Genomic DNA, 19,556 nt, shown 5'->3' on the forward strand with positions numbered 1-19,556 from the left:
AAGGGTAAGGGGACTGTTTCCCCAGCCACGACAGGGCTCAGACCTTCCACACACTGTTCATTCTCGAGGTCACTGACAGTGACTGCTAGGTGACAATGGTCGCGACAAGGCTTTTCTGAGAAATTTAGAATTACTGAGCTGATTTGACCAATCCGAAGTTGCTCTTGCGCCCTCTGTCCCAGGCTCCTTTGTGGCAACGTCTGGTGATGGGTCTTCTGCTATGGCAGGTGACGGGGAGAATGGAATTTCTGCAGGAAAAGATTGGGCTAATCTGAGCCTCTAATTAATCTACATTTTATTATTCATGTGGCAGAACTTGAGCTGCATCTAATTACTTGGATGAAGGATGTTTTGTAGTCTGGTGTGGATGAGGATGTAGAAAGTATAATTTGGTCCATTATTTTTGGAGAACGATCTTGGCAACATGTATCAAAAGCCTTAAAATTATACATATGCCTTGGCCCAAGAATTTTAATTTTAGTTTTTGAACAAATGTTTAACTATAAACATACCCACTGGAGAATGACTTATTGAAAACAACCTAATGTCCACGATAGGGGATGGAGGACATTACGGTACTTCTGCACAAGGGCATACTTTAATCACTGCAATAATTAAAAATGACACTGAAGGCTAAAGACTCAGGGAGACATTTACAGGATATTTAGTTTCAGAGCAGTGAGGGTGCTGGTCCTGGAATTACATCTCCTGGGCTGCAGTCCCAGCCCCACTTCATTACTGGACGGCATCGAACAAGCTACTTAACTTCTTTAAGCCTCAGTCACTCTATTAATGAGGATAATAGTTACATCATCACTCCGAGTTATTGAGAAGATGAAGAGATAATCCACACGAAATGCCCAGCACAGCCTAGAACCACACAGGCACAGCTTGGGGTCACTCTGGACCTGCACAATGGTAAGCACTTGCTCAATAAACATTATTCTTGTTGTTATGTTACCACTTTAGCTTTCAAAACCGTATTGAAGGGGACCAAAGTTTTGGCACCCTGAGGCTGCCTTTTAGGATATTGATTTTAAACTGTTTATTAAGAAAAAAAAGACGTAAAAGAACCCTTGACCCTTCCCCTTCCTGCCTAAGAGACTCAGACAGAAACGTTGCCTTAACCTAATTGGAACAGAGGGTGGTAAATAGAAGGGCTCAGGCAGGGGCCTCTGAGCTAGGTGTCCGCTCAGTTCCTCTGCTTCTGACTGCCAGCAAGGGTTTGCCTGCCCTGTGCTCCCCTCTTCCTCAAGTACCTGTGAATCACCCATTCTCACTGCCGAAATCTAACATCCTGCCCCCCTCCCCCCACTTTCTCCTTTGTCCGAAATGTCTTATATAGCCAATGTGGCCTCACTGTCTTTGGTGATTTCATGCTAGTATGAATTGCCCATAGGCATGTATTAAAATTTGATTTTCTCCTGTTAGTCTGTCTGTTAATTTGATTATTGGACCAGCCAGAAGAACTTTGAAGGTGGGAGGAAAAGTATTAATGTCTTTTTTTTTTACCCCCCAAAATATGCATTAGAAAAGTAAGGAAGAAATGAAAACAACATGAAAATGGTTATCTCTGGATGATGGGACCACATGTTTAATTTTCTTCTGTTTCCTTATTCTCAGAAGGCTCTACAATACATAGGAACTAGTCTTGCAAAGAGGGAAACAGTCACTGAGGACAGAGGGAGAAGAGAGTTGTTTCGGATTGCTACAGCCCTCAGGCAAGTTGCATAGCTCCTCTGTATGGGCGGAGGAGCACCGGAGGCTGGGTCTCTGTGGGGAGAAAGGACAGGAGCTGGGCCCTGCCAGCCCTTTACGTCCACCCACTGACCACACTTAGAGTGTCCGACCTCCTTCCTATTCTCCCCCAGCTTACGGTGGCCAGAAGAGCACAGGCCTTGGGGCTTAGCCACTCAGGGAGGTGAACAGACCTAAATCCAGGAACCAGGAGAGGCCCCCATCATCTGTTTGTCTGTATCTTATCAGCCAGGCTGCCAGGAAGGATTCATTAGAGGCCACTCCCACCCCTTTTCTGCTTGTGTGTCTGCTCCAGCAGCCTGATTATTCATTAGCATGTGTGACAAACTCGGCAATGCAAACAGAAGCTTTAAGCCAAACCAAACTGTTTCAATCTCTTTGGAATGACAGCAGGGGACTTGCCCAGAAGCGACTGACTGAGGGGGCTGGGTCGAGGCTTTGAGGGATCAGAGAGGGTCCTGGAGGTGCTGTCCTCAGGTGGAAAGGTGAGAGGAGAGCCTGGAGTAGAAGAACGGGGGAGGTTCCCCACTGCACACATTCTGGCTCTTGCTTGGGGGCAGCTGATAAGCTGGGGAGGACATTTGGAGCCGCACACTGAGAAGGGCAGTATGGCAGGGGCAAAAGTACAGATGGGGAGCCAGCTCTTCCTTCCCAGTGAATCTGCTGGCGGGCTGTGGGGTGGTAGCCGAGACGGTGCTGGAGCCCATGCTGGAGCCCATGCTGGGCCTGGTGAGACATGGGGTTGAGGGCAGAGCTGGCTTCCTTGCTGACCACGGCTGTTCCAGCCTGTATCCTGGTCTGTGCAGCAGGGAGGGGAAGTGACCAGAAAACAGTGCCGCAGGAAGTTCTGAAGGGAAATGCTGATTCCGGGCTGATTGCAAAAATTGATTATGCATGTATTGACTTTTAAGATAGCTTTAAGAATAACATACATAATGCCACAGGTTCGATTCCCAGTCAGGGTACATGCCCTGGGTTGCAGGCCATGACCCCCAGCACCTGGACATTGATGTTTCTCTCTTTCTCCCTCTTTCTCCCTCCCTTCCCTCTCTAAAAAATAAATGGATAAAATCTTTTAAAAAAGTAAAAACCACTTTTAAAAAAGAATGACACACATACAATAAATAGCACATATTTAAAATACGCAATTTCATAAAATTTGACATTTGTATGCAACCGATGAAACCATCACCACAATCAAGAGAGGGGTCAGATCTATCATCCCCAGGAGTTTCCTTGAACCCTTTGCAGTCTCTCCTGCTCCTCTAGTCCCCAGGAAGTCACCACCTGTCACTGTGGATTAGTTTGTATTGTCCAGAATTTTTTATAAATGGACCCATACAGTATACTCTTCTCTCATTCTAAAGATTATTTTGAGATCAATCATGTTATTACATGTTAACTAGCTCCTTTTTATTGCTGAGTCGTGCTCTGTTATATCGATAAACCACCATTGGTTTACCTGGGCACCTGTGGATGGGTATTTAGGTTCCAGTTTTTGTCCGCTGCAAATAAAAATGCTGCAAACATTCACGAACAAGTCTTTATATGGACCTATGCTTTCATTTATCTTGGGTAAATGATGTGGGTGCTAAAAAAAGTTAATGCCTTGCCTCTCATTTTTTAAACTCTTCTATCTGGGCTGATAATCCAATGAACACAGACAGATTAACAACACGAAAATCAAAGTTTTAATACATGCGCTAGAGAATTCACATAATCGTGTAAATTCCAAAGACAGTGAGGCAACATTGGATATGTAGGACATTTTGGACAAAAGAGAGAGTGGGGGAGGGGCACAGGACTTTAGTGTCAGCAGTGAGAGTGGGCGGTTTACAGGTGGTTGAGGGAAAGGGGACAATGGGACACAAAGGGGCATCAAGCTAACAGGCCCGGGTCTGAAGTCCTCTGTTCACCACACTTAACTCGAACTAGCTCAGGGGAACATCCTAAGGTATCTTCCCTGAAGCTCGTTTTTCTATCTGAATCTCTTGGGCAGGAAGGGGTGGAGTGGGAGAGTCAAAGTTTCTTTCTGAGTATTTGTTTCTTAATAACCAGCTTAAAATCAATATCCCCAAAGGCCAAACTTTTGGTCCCCTTCAGTTCCTGGGAGTGGAATGGTGAGGGGTACTAATGACGGAGGGGTGAGTCATGAGGAATCAAGCCCCAAGCCAACAGGGTTCTTGGTTTCTAACAGGAAAACATTTAAGACTGGAGCCAGACAAGAGGTTCAAGTGGAAAAGCAGGTTTTACTGAGCAGAGGGGACAAGCAAGAAAAGCCACTCCATAGACAGAGTAGCGGACTCCCCTCACAAGAGAAAGAAGACAGACCCCAACCATCTCTAGAGGCTGAGCTTCTATCTGTTTGCAGTTTCTGTGAAAGATTGCTGGTATGGGGAAATAAAAAGTGGGGAAAATGCTGGGGTTAACTTTAGCCTCTACAAGGTGTATTTTGTGGCCTTGTGTCTTCCCTTTATGATATGGGCAAATGGTACTGTTACAGGGTGCAGCCAAGAGGGGGGACCCCAAATAGGCATTTCAAATGGGGTCCAGAACTCACAGTATCCAGGAAATTTTAGGATGTCCTCACCCCGCTTCAGTGTGAGTTGGGGGAAGGGACACATGGAGCAGGGCCATTGAGAGCTGTTTTGTACAGCTTTGCAGCTAACCTCTGGCATGGGCATTTAACATATCTGTAACTTAACTGGTTACATAGATATGTTAAATAGCTGTGGCCATGCTCTGAGCCAGGGGAATGAAGTAACTTCCCCACCAAGATGTAACTGGGGGACAGGTCCTCCGAGTTACAGCGCCTGCATGGGAGCTTGGAGAAGTGTAGCCGATGGTGGGAGGAGTCGGAAATGGGGCTGCAGAGGAAGGTTGGCACGGGGATTTAAAACCCAGACACGGCAGCCACTGCAGAGAGAACCATGCGGCTGTGGCAGTGCAGAGAGGATCACAGCCATTGAAGAGAGAACCATGCAGTTTTGGCTGAGTGGGGACTCCCGCGGCCAGTGTGCAGAGAGGACCATGCAGGTGGAGCAGTGGAGAGAGAACCTCGTGGCTTTGCCAGAGTGGGGACCTCCACAGCATTAGAAGGGGGAACCACCACCCGGCTTTAGCAGAGATCCCAGTGACATGGCTGATGGTGCCAGGAACCGAGGGAGGTCTACCAGCCTAGAGGGATTACTGGGAAGAACTGGGGGCTGCCTGAGCCACGGACTTCTATTTCTTTTCCTGAGATATGGTACCCCAGACTGGGCAAAGGGGGAAGGAAGGACTGTGTGTGTTTGTGGGTGTTTTAAGGGACTTTGGGATTTTGATGAAGACATTAGGTCACTACTTCAAGTTTGTATAGCATTAAATAAACATTTCCTTTCCTTTTTACGAATCTTTGGCATTGAGAGACATCTTTCCTATAGGCGGTGGACATAACGAACCTGGGGGTTCCTTTCGGTAATAGTATATCACTTAGGCCCCCCTTGGTCCCTTGTTGTTCTGTAACAGTACGGTATGGGTGAGCAGCCATTCCTCAGCCTTGCAGGAATTTTCTACGTCCACAGGCTCATTGCAGTGGGCTTGCCTCTCAGGTCAACAGCGTTCCGTGTCAGGCAGCACGTGACAGGCCACTGACCTAACTTCGTATGACTTTAGTTGATTTGTATAGTTCTCATGCCCTTGTCCTATATTAATACAGTGAACATATGTTTAACTTAAAAGAAAAGTGGTGTTCCGTTTTACATCCCCCCAAGCAAGTACGTGAGAACTCCCTGTGCTCCACATCCTCTCCAGTGCTTGGTGTGGCCACTCCCTTTGATTTTAGACAGTCTAATAGATGTGCAGTGGTGTCTCTTCGTAGTGTTAATTTGTCTTAACCTAGTGACAAAGGATGTTGAATATTTTTTATGTATTTGCTGTGTATATATCTTTTCCCTATTTGGAGGGGGGAGGAGGAGATATTTTTAATTTTTAATTGAGTTTTAAAAGTTCTTAATACATCCTGGGCACCAGTCACTTACATGTGACTTGCAAATAGTCTGTCCCTTTACATGCCTTGTCTTTGACTTCTCTTAACAGTGTCTTTCAAGGAGATGTTTTTGATCTTGTTGACATCTAGTTTATACATTTTTTTCTTTAATGGATCATGCTTTTGGTGTCATTTCTACGAAAACTTTGTTTAAGGCTTACTCACAAGGTGTTCTTTATGTTTTCTTCTAGCGTTTTTATAGTGCTAGGCTCTACATTTACTTAATGTCTGTGTGTGGTATGAGATGCGGACCAAATTTCCTTTTTCTCCCCTGGATGCCTTTGCACCTTGATTAAAAATCCGTTGTCCATGTATGTGTGGGTCTATTTCTGGATTCTCTGTTTTGTTCCACTGATCTATTTGTCTATTTTAACATGAATACCACTGACGAGAGCTCACCGGCCTGCAGTGAGCGCGGAACACTGCGGATGGCTCGTCGACACATGAGAAAAACATACACAGAGACAACCAGGTCCTGTGGGGAAGTAGGAACGGAATGGCCACTCTCTCTAGTGGGGAGTGCACACCTCGTCTCCATTCCCAAGCAGATTTTTATTGAGAATACAGACTTAGTTTATGGATTCACAGTCTGGCAGAAAAGATAGAAAGAAGTAGGTGACTTACAAAGGTGCAGGCAGAACCCCCGCTGTGATTCTGGGCAAAGATTGGAGTTTTAACATTTGAAAGGAGTAACAGGGCTCAAAGGGCAGTTTTGGTTTCCTGTCTGTGCCTTCAAATTCTAATCTAATAACATCCTCCAGTAAACAGATCTCACAGGATCTTGCATATTCTGTCCCAGGCCTGATTACCCTGGGGTGTCCGCCATCTCTGGTCTGGGCTGCACCACCCCTGCTATTTCCGCAGGCCTGAGTCAACAGAGGAGACAAAGGCAGCCAGGAGACTTGGATTACTCACTTCTAAGAACAAGGACTCAGGCTTTGACAAAGCCGAGGGGGCAGGGGTTGATGTCCATCACCCCTTCATTTCCACAGCCCCAAGTCTTTTCCCAGAAGCCTTCTAGTAATCATGCCTGTCTTAGGCATTTCCCTCTGTGGGAAATCTTACCTGTCATTGGCTAACTGATCAAGCTTAGGAGGTTTAGGCACAGAACAGGCAGTGTTCATGCCAGGAAAATAAGTTTTTGTCTCCTTAGTGGCTCCTGGTCCGGAGGTCTCTCACTCAGCCTAAGTCACGGGGGGTTACAGCTTCCTGAGACCAGGCAGGGAGGTCCCCAACATACCACGCCATCTTAATAGGTGTAGTTTAATAATGTCTTGAAGTCAGGTTAGTGTAGGTCTCTAACCTTGTTTTTGTTTTCCAAAGTTGTTTTGGCTACCTTAGGTCCTTTGTATTTTGATATGTCTTTTAGGATTAACTTTTTGATTTCTAAGAAAGTATCCTGGGATTTTGACTGGGATTGTGTTGAATCTATAGATCAATTTGAAGAGAACTGACATCTTAAAATATTGTAGATTATATTCTGAAGGGGACCAAAAGTTTTGCCTTTTAGCATATTGATTTTAAGCCATTCGCTAAGCAACAAAAGTTTTTTTTTGCCTGGTCCCCCTCCCCACCACCCCAGCACAGCTGGGCTGCACTATGCTGGCTCTGAGCTCTGGGCTCCTGCTAAGCCACTGCCCCCATGTCTCCTTTCAGCCGCCATCATGACCATCTACCAATCATCTCCTATAGGGACCTCATCAGCCATGAGGAGAGGTTCTTCTGCATCCTTGAGATCCAGGAGACTGCGCATGGGCTGTATGTGGGGGTAGAGGGGAAAGCTGGTCAGTAGGACAGAGGGTAACATTGATGACTTGCTTATTGGTGGAAATGCCTCAGTGAAAGGCCTGGATGGTATAGGTACCTGAAGCACAGTAGTCACTGGTGTTGATATTGTCATGAACCATCATTTGCAGGAAACCAGTTTTACAAAGAAGCCTACAAGGGGTACATCCAAGATTATATGAAATCAACCAAAAGGAAACTGGAAGAACAGACCAGAATAAGTAAAGCCTTTTATGACAGGGGCTGCAGAACATTCTTGCTAATTTCAAAACCCACTGGTTCTGTATTGGTGAAAACATGCAAGCAAGAGGGCTTGCTTGCTTTCTCTGCCGGATTGTTGCAAAGATGGTGTGACCCCATGTGTGATTCTCTTCAAGCACAGCTTAGAATGGAAGAGGGGTAACCATCTGGCAATTTGGATCTATCATCTTCATCATATCTGCCTGCTGCTTTTTGTCCACATACCAGGACTAGGACAAATGGGAGTGATGCTATCTTGAGCTCTTCATTTCTTTTGACCTTGATTTATTTGGAGTGGAGGCATTGTTGTTAAGAAAGAAAAAAAAAGGTTATCTAAAAATAAATGCATTTAAACTAAAAAAAAAGACTCAGAAAGAACCTTTTACTCCTCCTTCCCTTTGCAGCCCAAGAGATTCAGATAGAAAAAAACTGCTTCAAGAAGGACATTTTAGGATGCTCACCTTAGCCTAATTGAATGAATTACAGTAAACAGAAGGGCTTCAGGCAGGGGTCTGTAGCTAGGAGTCCTTCCAGTTGCCTCGGGAGGATTTGCCTGCATTGTGTGTTACCTCTTCCTTGACTACCCGTAGACCGCCCATTCTCACTTTCCAGATCTAATACCCCATCCCCTCACTTTCTGCTTTGTTCAAAATGTCTTACATATGCAATGTTGCCTCACTGTTTTAGGAATTTTCATGCTTATGTGAATTTCCCATGCACACGTATTAAAACTTAGGTTTTCTCCTGTTAATATGTCTGTTAATTTGATTATTATATCAGATAAGAGAATTTAGAAGGTGGGAGGTAAAGTATTATTTATTTTAAATCTGACATCTTCAATCAATAGCAAATGTTGAGAGAAATTAAATACATTTCTCTGAGCAATCTCTGAACTTTGTTCTGTATAACATTGAAAGAATGTAGGAAACCCACCTTTCTCCTTTATTTCTGTTTTGGATAATTTTTTCTGAAAATTCCTATTTTTTATATTTAAGTTAATTTTTTTGAATTTATTGAGATGACATTGGTTAATAAAATTATATAGGTTTCAGGTGTACAATTCTATATTATACATCATCTATATATTGTACTGTGTATTCACTACCCCAAGTCAAGTCTCCTTCCATCGCCATTTTTCCCACTTTTTATTATCATTTTTAAGCCCCCACAATTCCCATCTAAGAACCTTGGATATATTTCCATTTTACTTTCTCTTCTAAATGTTTTATAATTTTCAGCATACAGGCCTTGCATTTCTTTCTGTCAGATTTATCCTTAAGTATTTCATGTTTTGGGTGGTATCGTATGGTATTGTTTTAATTTCAACTTCTGATCATTCATTGCGGGGATATAAAAATATGACGATGATCCCTGGCTGGTGTGGCTCAGTGGGCTGAATGCTGGTCTCAGTACTGTAAGATCGCCTGTTCGATTCTTGGTCAGGGTGCATGCCTGGGTTGCAGGCCAGGTCCCTGGTGGGGGGCCTGTGAGAGGCAACCAAACAGTGTTCTTCTCACACATCAATGTCTCTTTGCCTTTTTTTCTCTCTGCCTCCCCCTCTCTCTAAAAGTAAATAAAATCTTTTTTTTTTAAGATTTTGTTTATTTATTTTCAGAGAGGGAAGGGAGGGAGAAAGAGAGAGAGAGAAACATCGATGTGCAGTTGCTGGGGGCTGTGGCCTGCAACCCAGACATGTGCCCTGACTGGGAATCGAACCTGCGACACTTTGGTTCGCAGCCCCAGCTCAATCCACTGAGCTATGCCAGCCAGGGCTAAATACAATCTGTTAAAAAATAAATAAAAATATGCAGATGAAAAAGGGGCCACAACCAGCTCAGGGAAGGCCTGCATGGTGGGCCTTGCTAACTCAGACACCTGAAGTAACCATAAAGGATGGTCTGAAATTAAAACTAACTAAAAGCAGGTCAAGGTTGGTAGTCATGTCCTATGGCAGTATTTTCCCTGACAAAGGTCAAACTTTACCTTAACTGAGCCTGTCTGTTGCCTTTTTGCATATAAGATTACATACCTGTGGAATATCAAAATAATTTTCTTTTTTCTGGACCCCTTGAAGCACAACCACTATACCAGAGCAGAGACCACAAATCCCAATTGTTATTATTATTATGTTAATTGTTAACTATCTTATACCGCCCTATATAAAAGACGTATGTGTCTATTTCTTCTACTTCTTCTCCAGTCTGAGAGGTTTCCCTGCTTTGCTTTCTCCCGCCTCCCTCATCTGTCACTAATGAATTTTATGTAACTTCCTTGTGTCTTTCCCCTTTGCTTCTGGTATATAACATAAGTGATAAAACTGCCATTTTTCCAGAGCACTTCCTCAGTTTCTTGAGATTTTGCTTCTCGGCAGTTGTTGTCAGTTTGGCTTAAATAAACTCATAAAAATTCTTACAGGTTTGGATGTTTCTTCTCTGGAAGTGCTCTGTGAGCTGCATAGCCCCCGTGTCCCACTGTTTCTGAGTTACCTAGCAAGAATCTTCCTGCCATGTATATTCTGCTCTTCCGTACCTGCCTGTAAATCCCCCACTTAATTCTGAAATCTAAAACCCTGCCCTCTTCTTTTCTCTTTTGTTCCAAAATGTCTTGTATACCTAATGTTGCCCCACTGTCTTGGAAATTTTTATGCTTATGCGAATTGCCCATGCACATGTATTAAAATTTGATTTTTTTCCTGTTAATCTGTTTGTTAATTTAATTATTAGCCTACCTAGAATAACTTAAAAGGTGGGAGGAAAATATTAATGTTTTTAGCCCCCATGTGGGAAACCATTGGGTCTTTCACTATTAAATATAATGTTGCCTGAAAATTTAAATATGCCCTTTATCAAATAGAGGAAGTTCCTTTCTATTCTCAGTTTGATGAGAGTTCATATTGTTTTTTAAAATCAAGAATGGATGTTGTGCTCTGGCTGGTGTGGCTCAGTGGATTGAATGCTGGCCTGCAAACCAAAGAGCCACTGGTTTGATTCCTAGTCAGGGCACACACCTGGGTTGTGGGCCAGGTCCCCCCAAGGGGGTGTTTGAGAGGCAACCACACATTGGTATTTAACTCCCTCTCTTTCTCCCTCCTTTCCCTTCTTTAAAAATAAATTAATAATATCTTTAAAAAAGAATGGATGTTGTATCAAATGCCTTTTCTGCATATATCAAGATCTTATGTGATTTATCTTTTTTAGTCTGTTAATATGGTGAATGATGTTATTCACCATATTGTTGTTGGTTGATGTTAAATTAACCTTGTATTCCTGGCATAATGCTTAGCTGGTCTTGGCCTTTTAATATATTTTAAAATTTGATTTCATAAAATTTTGTTAAGAATTTTTCTATATATGTTCTTGAGGAATATTGGTTTGTACTTTTCTCTTTTTTGTAGTGTTTTTATATGGTTTTGATACCAAAATAATCATGACATCATAGAGTCAATTGGGTAGTATTTCTTCCCCTTCACTTTTCTGGAAGGATTTGTGTTGAGGCAGCATTATTTTGTGTTTTAAAGTTTGGTGGAATTCACCTGTGAAGACTTATGGGCCCAGAAATTTCTTTGTGGGGGTTGAACCACAGGACCTCATAATCAACCTGATGTCAGGAATGAGAATGAGGGAGGTAGCCAGGATTACTAGAGCTGGAAGTAAATTCACTAGGACAGAGAAGGCAGACAGACCATGGTCAATGTCAGAAGCAAGGGGAAGATGAAGAGTTTGAGATGGGGCATGTTGACTCTGAGTTGTCTAGGGGAAATTTAGCTGGAGAGGTCCAGGAGACAGTTGCAGATATGGTCTGGGTACCGAAGAATTGACAGGGTACTTCAGGGTACAGGAGAACTGACTTGGGATTCATTGATGGGTGGCAGTGGGAAGGTGCATGGAAGCTGTGGTTATGGGTGAAACTGACCAGGCTGAACATGTAGAGTCAGAATAACAGGCAAGAGGAAAAGGCTTGGAAGGGACAAAAGGGAAACCATCCAACAAGAGGGCAGCTGACCAAGATTCCATGCTTTGAAGGAACACTAGTGGTTTTATTTACTTGTTATATATTCCACTTGCCTTTTTGAATAACCTGAGTGCATCTCATGTTAATTGAGCATGTGGGGTTCTTACTCCTTGTTAATGCACCAGCCTCTGCTTCTGAAAGCCCAGGAGGGTAAGTCACATGGCCCAGCCCAAAGGATCACAACTCTTGTCACTGCACAGGGCAGGAAAGGATGAAGCACCCACGTCTCAATGAAGGTGAAAGAAGCCACCTTTTACTGAGGACCTACTATGTGCTAAGCACTATATAGGCCATTTACTGACAGTATTTGTCTTTCAAATCTGAACAGGAAAATGTGAGAAAGCTATTAGCTCATTCTATTGGTAAAAAGAATCCAAAGGCTCAGAATTCTGGAATGTGCTTGTGGCTTCAATTCTTTGCTGTATTAACCTTCCCCAAGCTCACCTCCTTTTCAGTATTTCCACCCCCTTGTTTCTCACATTTGAACCAAAAATCTGCCTTGTGCTCCTGAGGTCAAGGTAGATTGAGACAGATCTTCTGTTTTTTTGTTTGTTTGTCTCCAGAAGCTTAAAAACTTTAAGACTAGTATTTGAAAGATAGATTTTATTCCTACTAAAAAAAGGAAAGAAAGACAAAAAGGAAGAAAGGAAGGATGGAAGCCAGCCTTGTTTTGTAGCACTTGCTGATTCTGTGGCATAACCCCACCCACCTGGGCTGCTTTCAAGCAAGCAACGCTGTGAGGCCAACAGATGCAGCACTGGGAAGAGTGTGCACACTCCTGTGAGCTGGTGCAAACTGGCTCTGGCACGCCCCTTGAAGCCCTCCCAGAAGCCCCCTTGGAAAAGACTAAAAGTTGTGCTTCATAAAAGATACTAATTCGGTTTGTTTGGACAGGGTTGTATCAGTTACTTAATCTAAACACCAAGAAAACGCCTGACCCAGGGTTACCAGGCATTGTTAGCCTTCCAATAGACTCTGTTCTCTAGGTAGAGGCCCTGGGTGGGTGGGTGGGGGCAGGGGCGGTGCTTGGCCTGTGCTGTCCAAGATTCTGCTCCTATCCCCCACTCTTGACTTTCCATGTTTGTGAGAGAAGAGTGTCCTTGGCTGGGGTAGGGCAGCAGTTAGGGGCATCCTTTTAAACCTCTTGGCTCTGATCAACATTTCCCTGGAAAGAAAGCACTGGGCCAGCAGACTAAATTTTACTTTCAAATTCTGGCACAACAGCCTAATTATGCCATTAGGTAAGTGATTTCTGGCTAAGGTGGGGAAGGGGAGAGGTTCTGTGGGTCTTCATCTGGGCTCTGCAGCTCCCTCTGCTTGCCCTGCTGCCCTTGTTTTTGGAAATTGGGAAGGAGTGCTCACTTCTCCTGTTCACTGTGTGGGTCATTTCATCACCAGGGACAGGGCACATATGTGGCGTTCATGCCACCATTTTTCTTTTCTGGGTATATGGCTAATCACAAGATTTTCTTTCTGCTGAGCCCAGACTAGGCCTCCTGACTTCAGTGTTGCCCTGTAGGAAGCAATTATCCAACTGATTGAAGGTGACAGGGACCAGGTAATAAGCCCAAATGCTTGTCTCACCTCCAGCTTCACCCTTCCACACCTGCTTTGTGATGCTGGGGCTGGGACTCTGCCCACCAGGGAAGCCAGAGGGAGGCTGCCCGGCTGGAGGAGGAGGAGGAGGAAGGGACACGCTCCTTCCTGCCTGCTTCTTTTCTTGGAAGCATCCCAGGAAAGGTTCCTTCACTCCCGCAGTGGCGGTTTCTTCCTACAGCAAAAGCTGAATGCAGTTTGTAGTTTTTCCAACACACTTGTAACCCCAGCTTCCTTGTGCACCCTTAGGGACACGGGTACCAGCCTTGCAGCTCCTTGCTCGGACGTCATCTGAGTCTTGCCTGGATGGGCCCCTCATCCAAGCTTCCATGTTTTCATAATTCCCTCTGGGCACTGGCTTGTAGGGGTGATAGCTGCTTCCTGCAGTTATTGCTTCCACGATACCCTGAGTTCTTTTTTATTACCCTTTTGGTTACCTGGTTAGCAATTCTTTATATGGAATTCTGTTAAAATAACTGAATTCTGTGCCCTAACTGGATCATGACAGTATAATGCAAACAAAATCAAGCCTTTTTGCATCCCTGGACTGGGACATTGCGGTAGTGTCTGTGACCAAAACTTTTGTGACATAAAATGAGGCTTTTCTATGGTCCCAATATAGTGCAAATGTAGCTCGACAAGCACAGTGAGGCAAGGTAAAGTATAAAGGGTCCTGAATAACTTCCATCTCTTGAGCTGAGGTGTCCAGGTGTCAGGCTACCCTCCCAGGGCACCAATTAAAACTCAAACTTTGGAACTTGGGTGAAGGGGACCTGAGAAATAAGCCTCCTCACTTAGAAGATGAGCCTGAGATACATGCAGGAAGGGGAAAGGACTGGACTAAGGTCACACAGCAGGTGAATGATGGCGCGTGGTCAGACCCCAGGCCTCCTGAACCACTGGGCCTCCTTGAGTCACCAGCTGGTGTATGACTCTCCTCATTTAATAGATACCCAGGCTTAAGATAAAGGTTGGGCCAACTTTTTGCTCTGCTACAACCAATAAAATAAAGAAAAAGACATTTATTTTTTTAAAAGTATATAAAAATGGTTAAAACACTTGTTCTTTTTGTTTAACATGACCTTATCACTAAGCGGAAATGAGCCATCCCCAACTCTAAATTCTAAAAATCTAAGTTAATGTGGCAGTAATATAAAAGAGTATGCACACACCTAAGTGCAGCTAGTTGTCAGACTGTGGGTATTTTTTTAACCTCGCTTTCTTGTAACATGGCAATTCCAATCATACTTACCTCTCAATGTTAAATATTGGGGCAAAGTATTCCCTTAATAGATTGGAGATGTTGATGAATGACTTAATGCCTGTTTGAAATGCAGTGTAGTCACTTTCCCCCTCATTGGTCTTTTTTATTCTAAAATAAAATGTTTCTTCCCTTCCTTCCTTCCTTCCTTCCTTCCTTCCTTCCTTCCTTCCTTCCTTCCTTCCTTCCTTCCTTCCTATCTTTCTCCCCATCCCACCCCGTCTCTCTCTCTCTCTCTCTCTCTCTCTCTCTCCCCCCCGCCTCCCTCTTCCAGTAGGACTATTCCTGGCATAAAGACTGAGCTTAGTAAACACTGGAGATTATTAAGTTGTCAGCATCAGCATGTGGTGTTTTTTAAGCACTCTGTCAAGTGAAATTTTCACCTAACGAGACAGTTGGAACCACTTCTTTTAGGGAATGAGGACTCTTCTTTTGTCACCGCTTCCTAGAGGAAAAGATCCTAGAAAAGGTCCCTTCTGGTGAGTGAGCAGGCCGGCTGATCTCACACTCATGGCGACCCATCCATGGGGTCACGGAGTGTGGAGCCTGCTGGACTTGGCCTCCAGGAGAAAGGGTCCCTGAAGGCCATCACCCAGCCCAGCTGGGTTCACACCTAGTGATTTACCGAGCACCAAGGCTACTGACACCTTTTATATTCCTTCTTCTAGGTCAAAGAGACTAAGCAAAAGGAGAGGTGGCTGGGAACCCATTCCTGGGTCACCTCTACAGAACTCTCCCATCATTGATGGTGTCCCTTTGCCCTGGAAAACAAAACCTAGGCCCCTTGACTTTGGGTGACCAACACTTTGACACCACCTTTGAAGCCATGGTCTGAATTTACGACATGAGAGTGAAAGACCATTTCAGTCTCTGCCCGGCCACTGAACTTCATGTGGTCAAGAGTAAATCACCCTAATGGCCATTGGGCCGGCATTGTTGCGGATGTTTTATACCCACGCTGGCACTTTTTTAGGGTGGCTGAGGTGAATTGCCAAGTGTCAATTACAGTTGTAGCTTTTCCTTGCCTCATGCATAACTGTGGAGAGACATAACCACTAAAGGTAGGTTCAGTGAGGACCTTTCAACAACTAGGCTCATAAAGGGAAGGAAAAAAACAAGGCAACCTGACCTCCAGCCTGTGAAGGGGTTAGTTTTGTCCAACACTGTGGACAAAGAAGCCACTCTGTCCTGGGAGAAGAGATGATGCAGACCACCAGGTGATCCCTAGACGTGCTGCCCTGATGAAAGGACAATGCATTCCAGGCCCCTCAGGTGGCCTGGAATCAGGCCTACCTGGCTTTTGGTCCTCAGTGTGCGGAACTGGGAACAAAAAGACCTGTCCCAGAGACACTAGTCAGTTGCAGCTGTAGTCAGAAATAAAAACAAGCCCAAAACAAACAAAACCGCCCCCCCCACCCTTAATCTCTTCTCCACTCCTATTTGTAGCCAGTGAGCATTTTCATGATGAGCTGATTGCACTGCATGCGAGTAACTGTTTCCACACCCTCAGCTCTGTGAGGCGCAGCAGGGCACATACTGTCTTCTTCACTCATACAGCCCGGGGGCCACAGCCACTGGAGTAGTTGTCCCCAGCACACATTCATTATGAGTGTGTGAGCTTTCTCTCCTGCCTGGTGGGATGATATCTGGAACCCCCCAGTCAAGTAGATTCAATGGATGAAAACTATGAGGAAGAGACCATGAATAATAATATCCCTGTTCTGCAGATAAGGAAACTGAGGCACAGTAACGTCCAGTAACTCACCCAGAGTTACACAACTAGGAAGAGGGCTGAGATTCCAACTGGGCAGTTTGGTTCCTACACTCTCTGTACACTATGAAGATGTTTAATTTGGGCACTTTAAACTTTAAATGACAGGAAACCCATTCTCTCAACAGCTTGCACTCACCTCATGGGGTTGTGAAGAGCTCAGCTGGACCAAATTGCTCTAAAACATCCCACTAGAACTGGAATCCCAGAGGTGACCCCTAGCCCAATGTGAGGTTGTAAGTCAGCACTGAATGGCAGCCCAGGAACACAGCGACACAGCCATCGCCACATGCTGGTGGCACTCCTCTAAGTGACTTCCCAAAATGGGCAGGTTGTGAGTAACAGTAGATTTTGTTGACAAAGTTGACTATGCCAGGCAAGAAACCCTGTCCTCCTTGGTGATACAAGTGGTTATCCTGTAAGTTATTCATAAACATTTATATCAGTTTATGGACCTCATGATGGCTCTTATAAACTTGAATGGCATGTGTGCTACAGGAAGCTCTTTAAAGGACAAATACAAGTCATGCAGTCATTCAGGAGTATTTATTGAGCACCTGCTCTCTGCCAGGCAGAGGGCCAGGGGTGGATTCACTGTGATGAATAAGATGAGATGGTCCCTCGTGGAGCGTATGTTATTGTGGGGCAGACAAGTGGGAATCATGTGAGCAAAAAGTTACTTCTGATTGGTGTGGTAAAGGCAACACCTGAGGAGCTCAGTTAGCTAACGATAGGGTGGTGAGGATGGATTTCAGGTGTTGCAATGTGGGCTGGCCAGTTTTAGTGCTGGTGCGTTTGGGGTTTGGCCAAAAAGATGGTGGACATATTCAGAGTAGTGTCAGGGATAGGACTTATTTGAAGCATGACGCCTCATGAATACACCAGAGCTTCTCTTGAAGACAGTAAGAAGCAGAAGCAGTGTTGCTCCCTCTCAGCTGCTCTGGTCAGGACCTGTTCCCAATCTCTACTCAGAAACTCAAGGGCTGTTTCATCAGGATCTTGGGATAAAAATGGACCTCTTTGGTCCTTCAGACTTTGCTGATGGGATTGTAAAGAGGAACGACTTTTCTGCAAAAGTTTTGCAATATCTACCAAGAGTCTTAAAAAGGGCATTCCTTTCCAAACTCAAGAATTCCCCTCTGGATATTAATCCCCCCACCTACCAAATACTCAGAATTGAGGACAAAACATTTCTGATAAAAATGATCACTTTGGGATTGTTTAAATTATATAAAATTGGAAAAAATGGAGACTATGTAAATAATTATGGAATATTTTCATGATAGATTACATGATAGATAGGCACAGTTTTGATGAATATTTTATTCCTGGTAAATATTCACTATATAAGTTAAGTGACAAATGCAAAACATTAAAATATAGCAAAAACATTAAAAATGTCGAGTGCATTTTGAACAAACATAGAGACCTATGCCTATGGAAGAAATTGAGAATGTTATTAGTGGTTATCTCTGGAAGGAAGGGGGTGTCAGCCGATTTTCATCTTTAACCCTTCTACATTTTCCCAAATTATCCTTAATAGTCATGCCTCATTTATGATTAGAAGAAAGACATTTAAAAAGACATTTAAACCCTGACCTTAGGTTTTAAAAAAGTGTGTTCAAAGATATAAACAGTTTCTGCTAGTTCCTAATCTGAAGTTGTTGAGGCTTGGAAAATACAAGGAAAACAAGAAAGAGGAAAAGTCAGCCTCCCCCGGGAAAAGTCCTGTGGGTTCCCTAACCCCATGAAGGCTTGTTCGTCCCCCCTCTGCTGCTACTTGAACATAAGAAGTGGGAGGGTCCGGCACGTGAACAGCTGAAGAGTGTTCGCCCAGGACTGCTGGCAAGCTTAAGCTCGTGTCAGTGAAAGACGCAAAGGGACTCAACAAGCAAGGCTAACATTGAGGGCTTGCTCTGTGCCAGCCACATGTCTCTCCCTCCCTCCTGAATTTATTGCTGCATTTAATCCTCACAGTAATCTTATGAAATCGGGACTGTCTTATTCCCATTTTAAGGATAAGAATATTGAGACCCAGGAGTGGTGTGTACCCCATGTCACACACCTGGTAAGTGGTACTGTCAGAACTGGAGTCCAGGTCTGATGGTGCTAAATTGAGGAGCGAGAAAAGCAATAACTGGGAGAAGAGAAAGACAAAGGAGGGAGAGACCCAATGAGGGTATGAGCAGGGAGCCAGTAACTGCAGGGTTCTCTTCACTCCAATCCCATGAGAGCACCAAAATGGGGTGCCAAGAAGCAATTTGAAGAAGGGGAAAGATCGCCACCTTTGCCTATGTAGGTTTCCATGACTCCAGTGTGAGCCTGGACAAGGGTTTCTTCTCTCCAAGGGCAGCAGTAAAAAAGTGAAAAAAGAAATTGCTTGTGACTGATCACAAGTGTTGGAATTTGAGAGTTTTTCTTAAAGGTTAAGAAAGAGGCACGGGTTTCTGGAGCTATTGTGAAGAGAACTTCTGGGCACCTTCAAGACTTCCCAGGTTGATAGCAATGCTTTTTACTCCAATTTTGCTTTTGGACAGATGGCTTTTCTGTTCTGTGCTACAGTTAGGAAAGCCCCTGGAGCTACCCTAATGCTCATCAGCCTCTATTGAGGTTGCTTTTGGCACCGAGATGGAGCACAGATGGAGAGTGTTGGGGGAGGAGGAGGAAGAGTTTTCAGAGGTTTCTGAGAAAAAAGTGGACAGAAAAGAGTTAGAGGTTTCATGTGAAAGACAATGCCTGTTTCTAGTAATAGAAGGGGAAATGATTACAGAAAAAAAATGGGCAGCATGGGTTTGAGCCTCTCGAAGGGAAAGAGAGGATCAGTTTTTGGATACCTGTCACCTGGTGGCAGCACTGGCACAATACAGCTGGGTTGTGATGGGAAGGAAGTCCCGTGTGATGGGGGTGGTGTGGGGGATGAATGGGAAGCAGTGGTTTGGGCGCTGGTAGAAGAGGGGAATATAGCACCCCTTTGGCTGATATAAAGAATGCCATTACTCATAGTCTGGATTGCCCTACAGTATTCTTCATTGAGCTCATTTTCCTGCAAGGTGAAACAAGAAGGGAATTAATAGTTACTGCACTATTAGTATATATTATATATTGTG

At 44.3% G+C, this 19,556-nt stretch overlaps 1 pseudogene; it reads left to right on the forward strand.

Moving 5' to 3' along the window:
• Nucleotides 1-7,427: 7,427 nt before the first annotated feature.
• Nucleotides 7,428-8,070, forward strand: LOC123829025 (annotated as a pseudogene).
• Nucleotides 8,071-19,556: the final 11,486 nt, after the last annotated feature.

Source organism: Phyllostomus hastatus, unplaced genomic scaffold, assembly GCF_019186645.2.
Source record: "Phyllostomus hastatus isolate PE091 unplaced genomic scaffold, TTU_PhHast_1.1 phas_scaffold_1066, whole genome shotgun sequence".
Classification (NCBI taxonomy): Eukaryota; Metazoa; Chordata; class Mammalia; order Chiroptera; family Phyllostomidae; genus Phyllostomus; species Phyllostomus hastatus.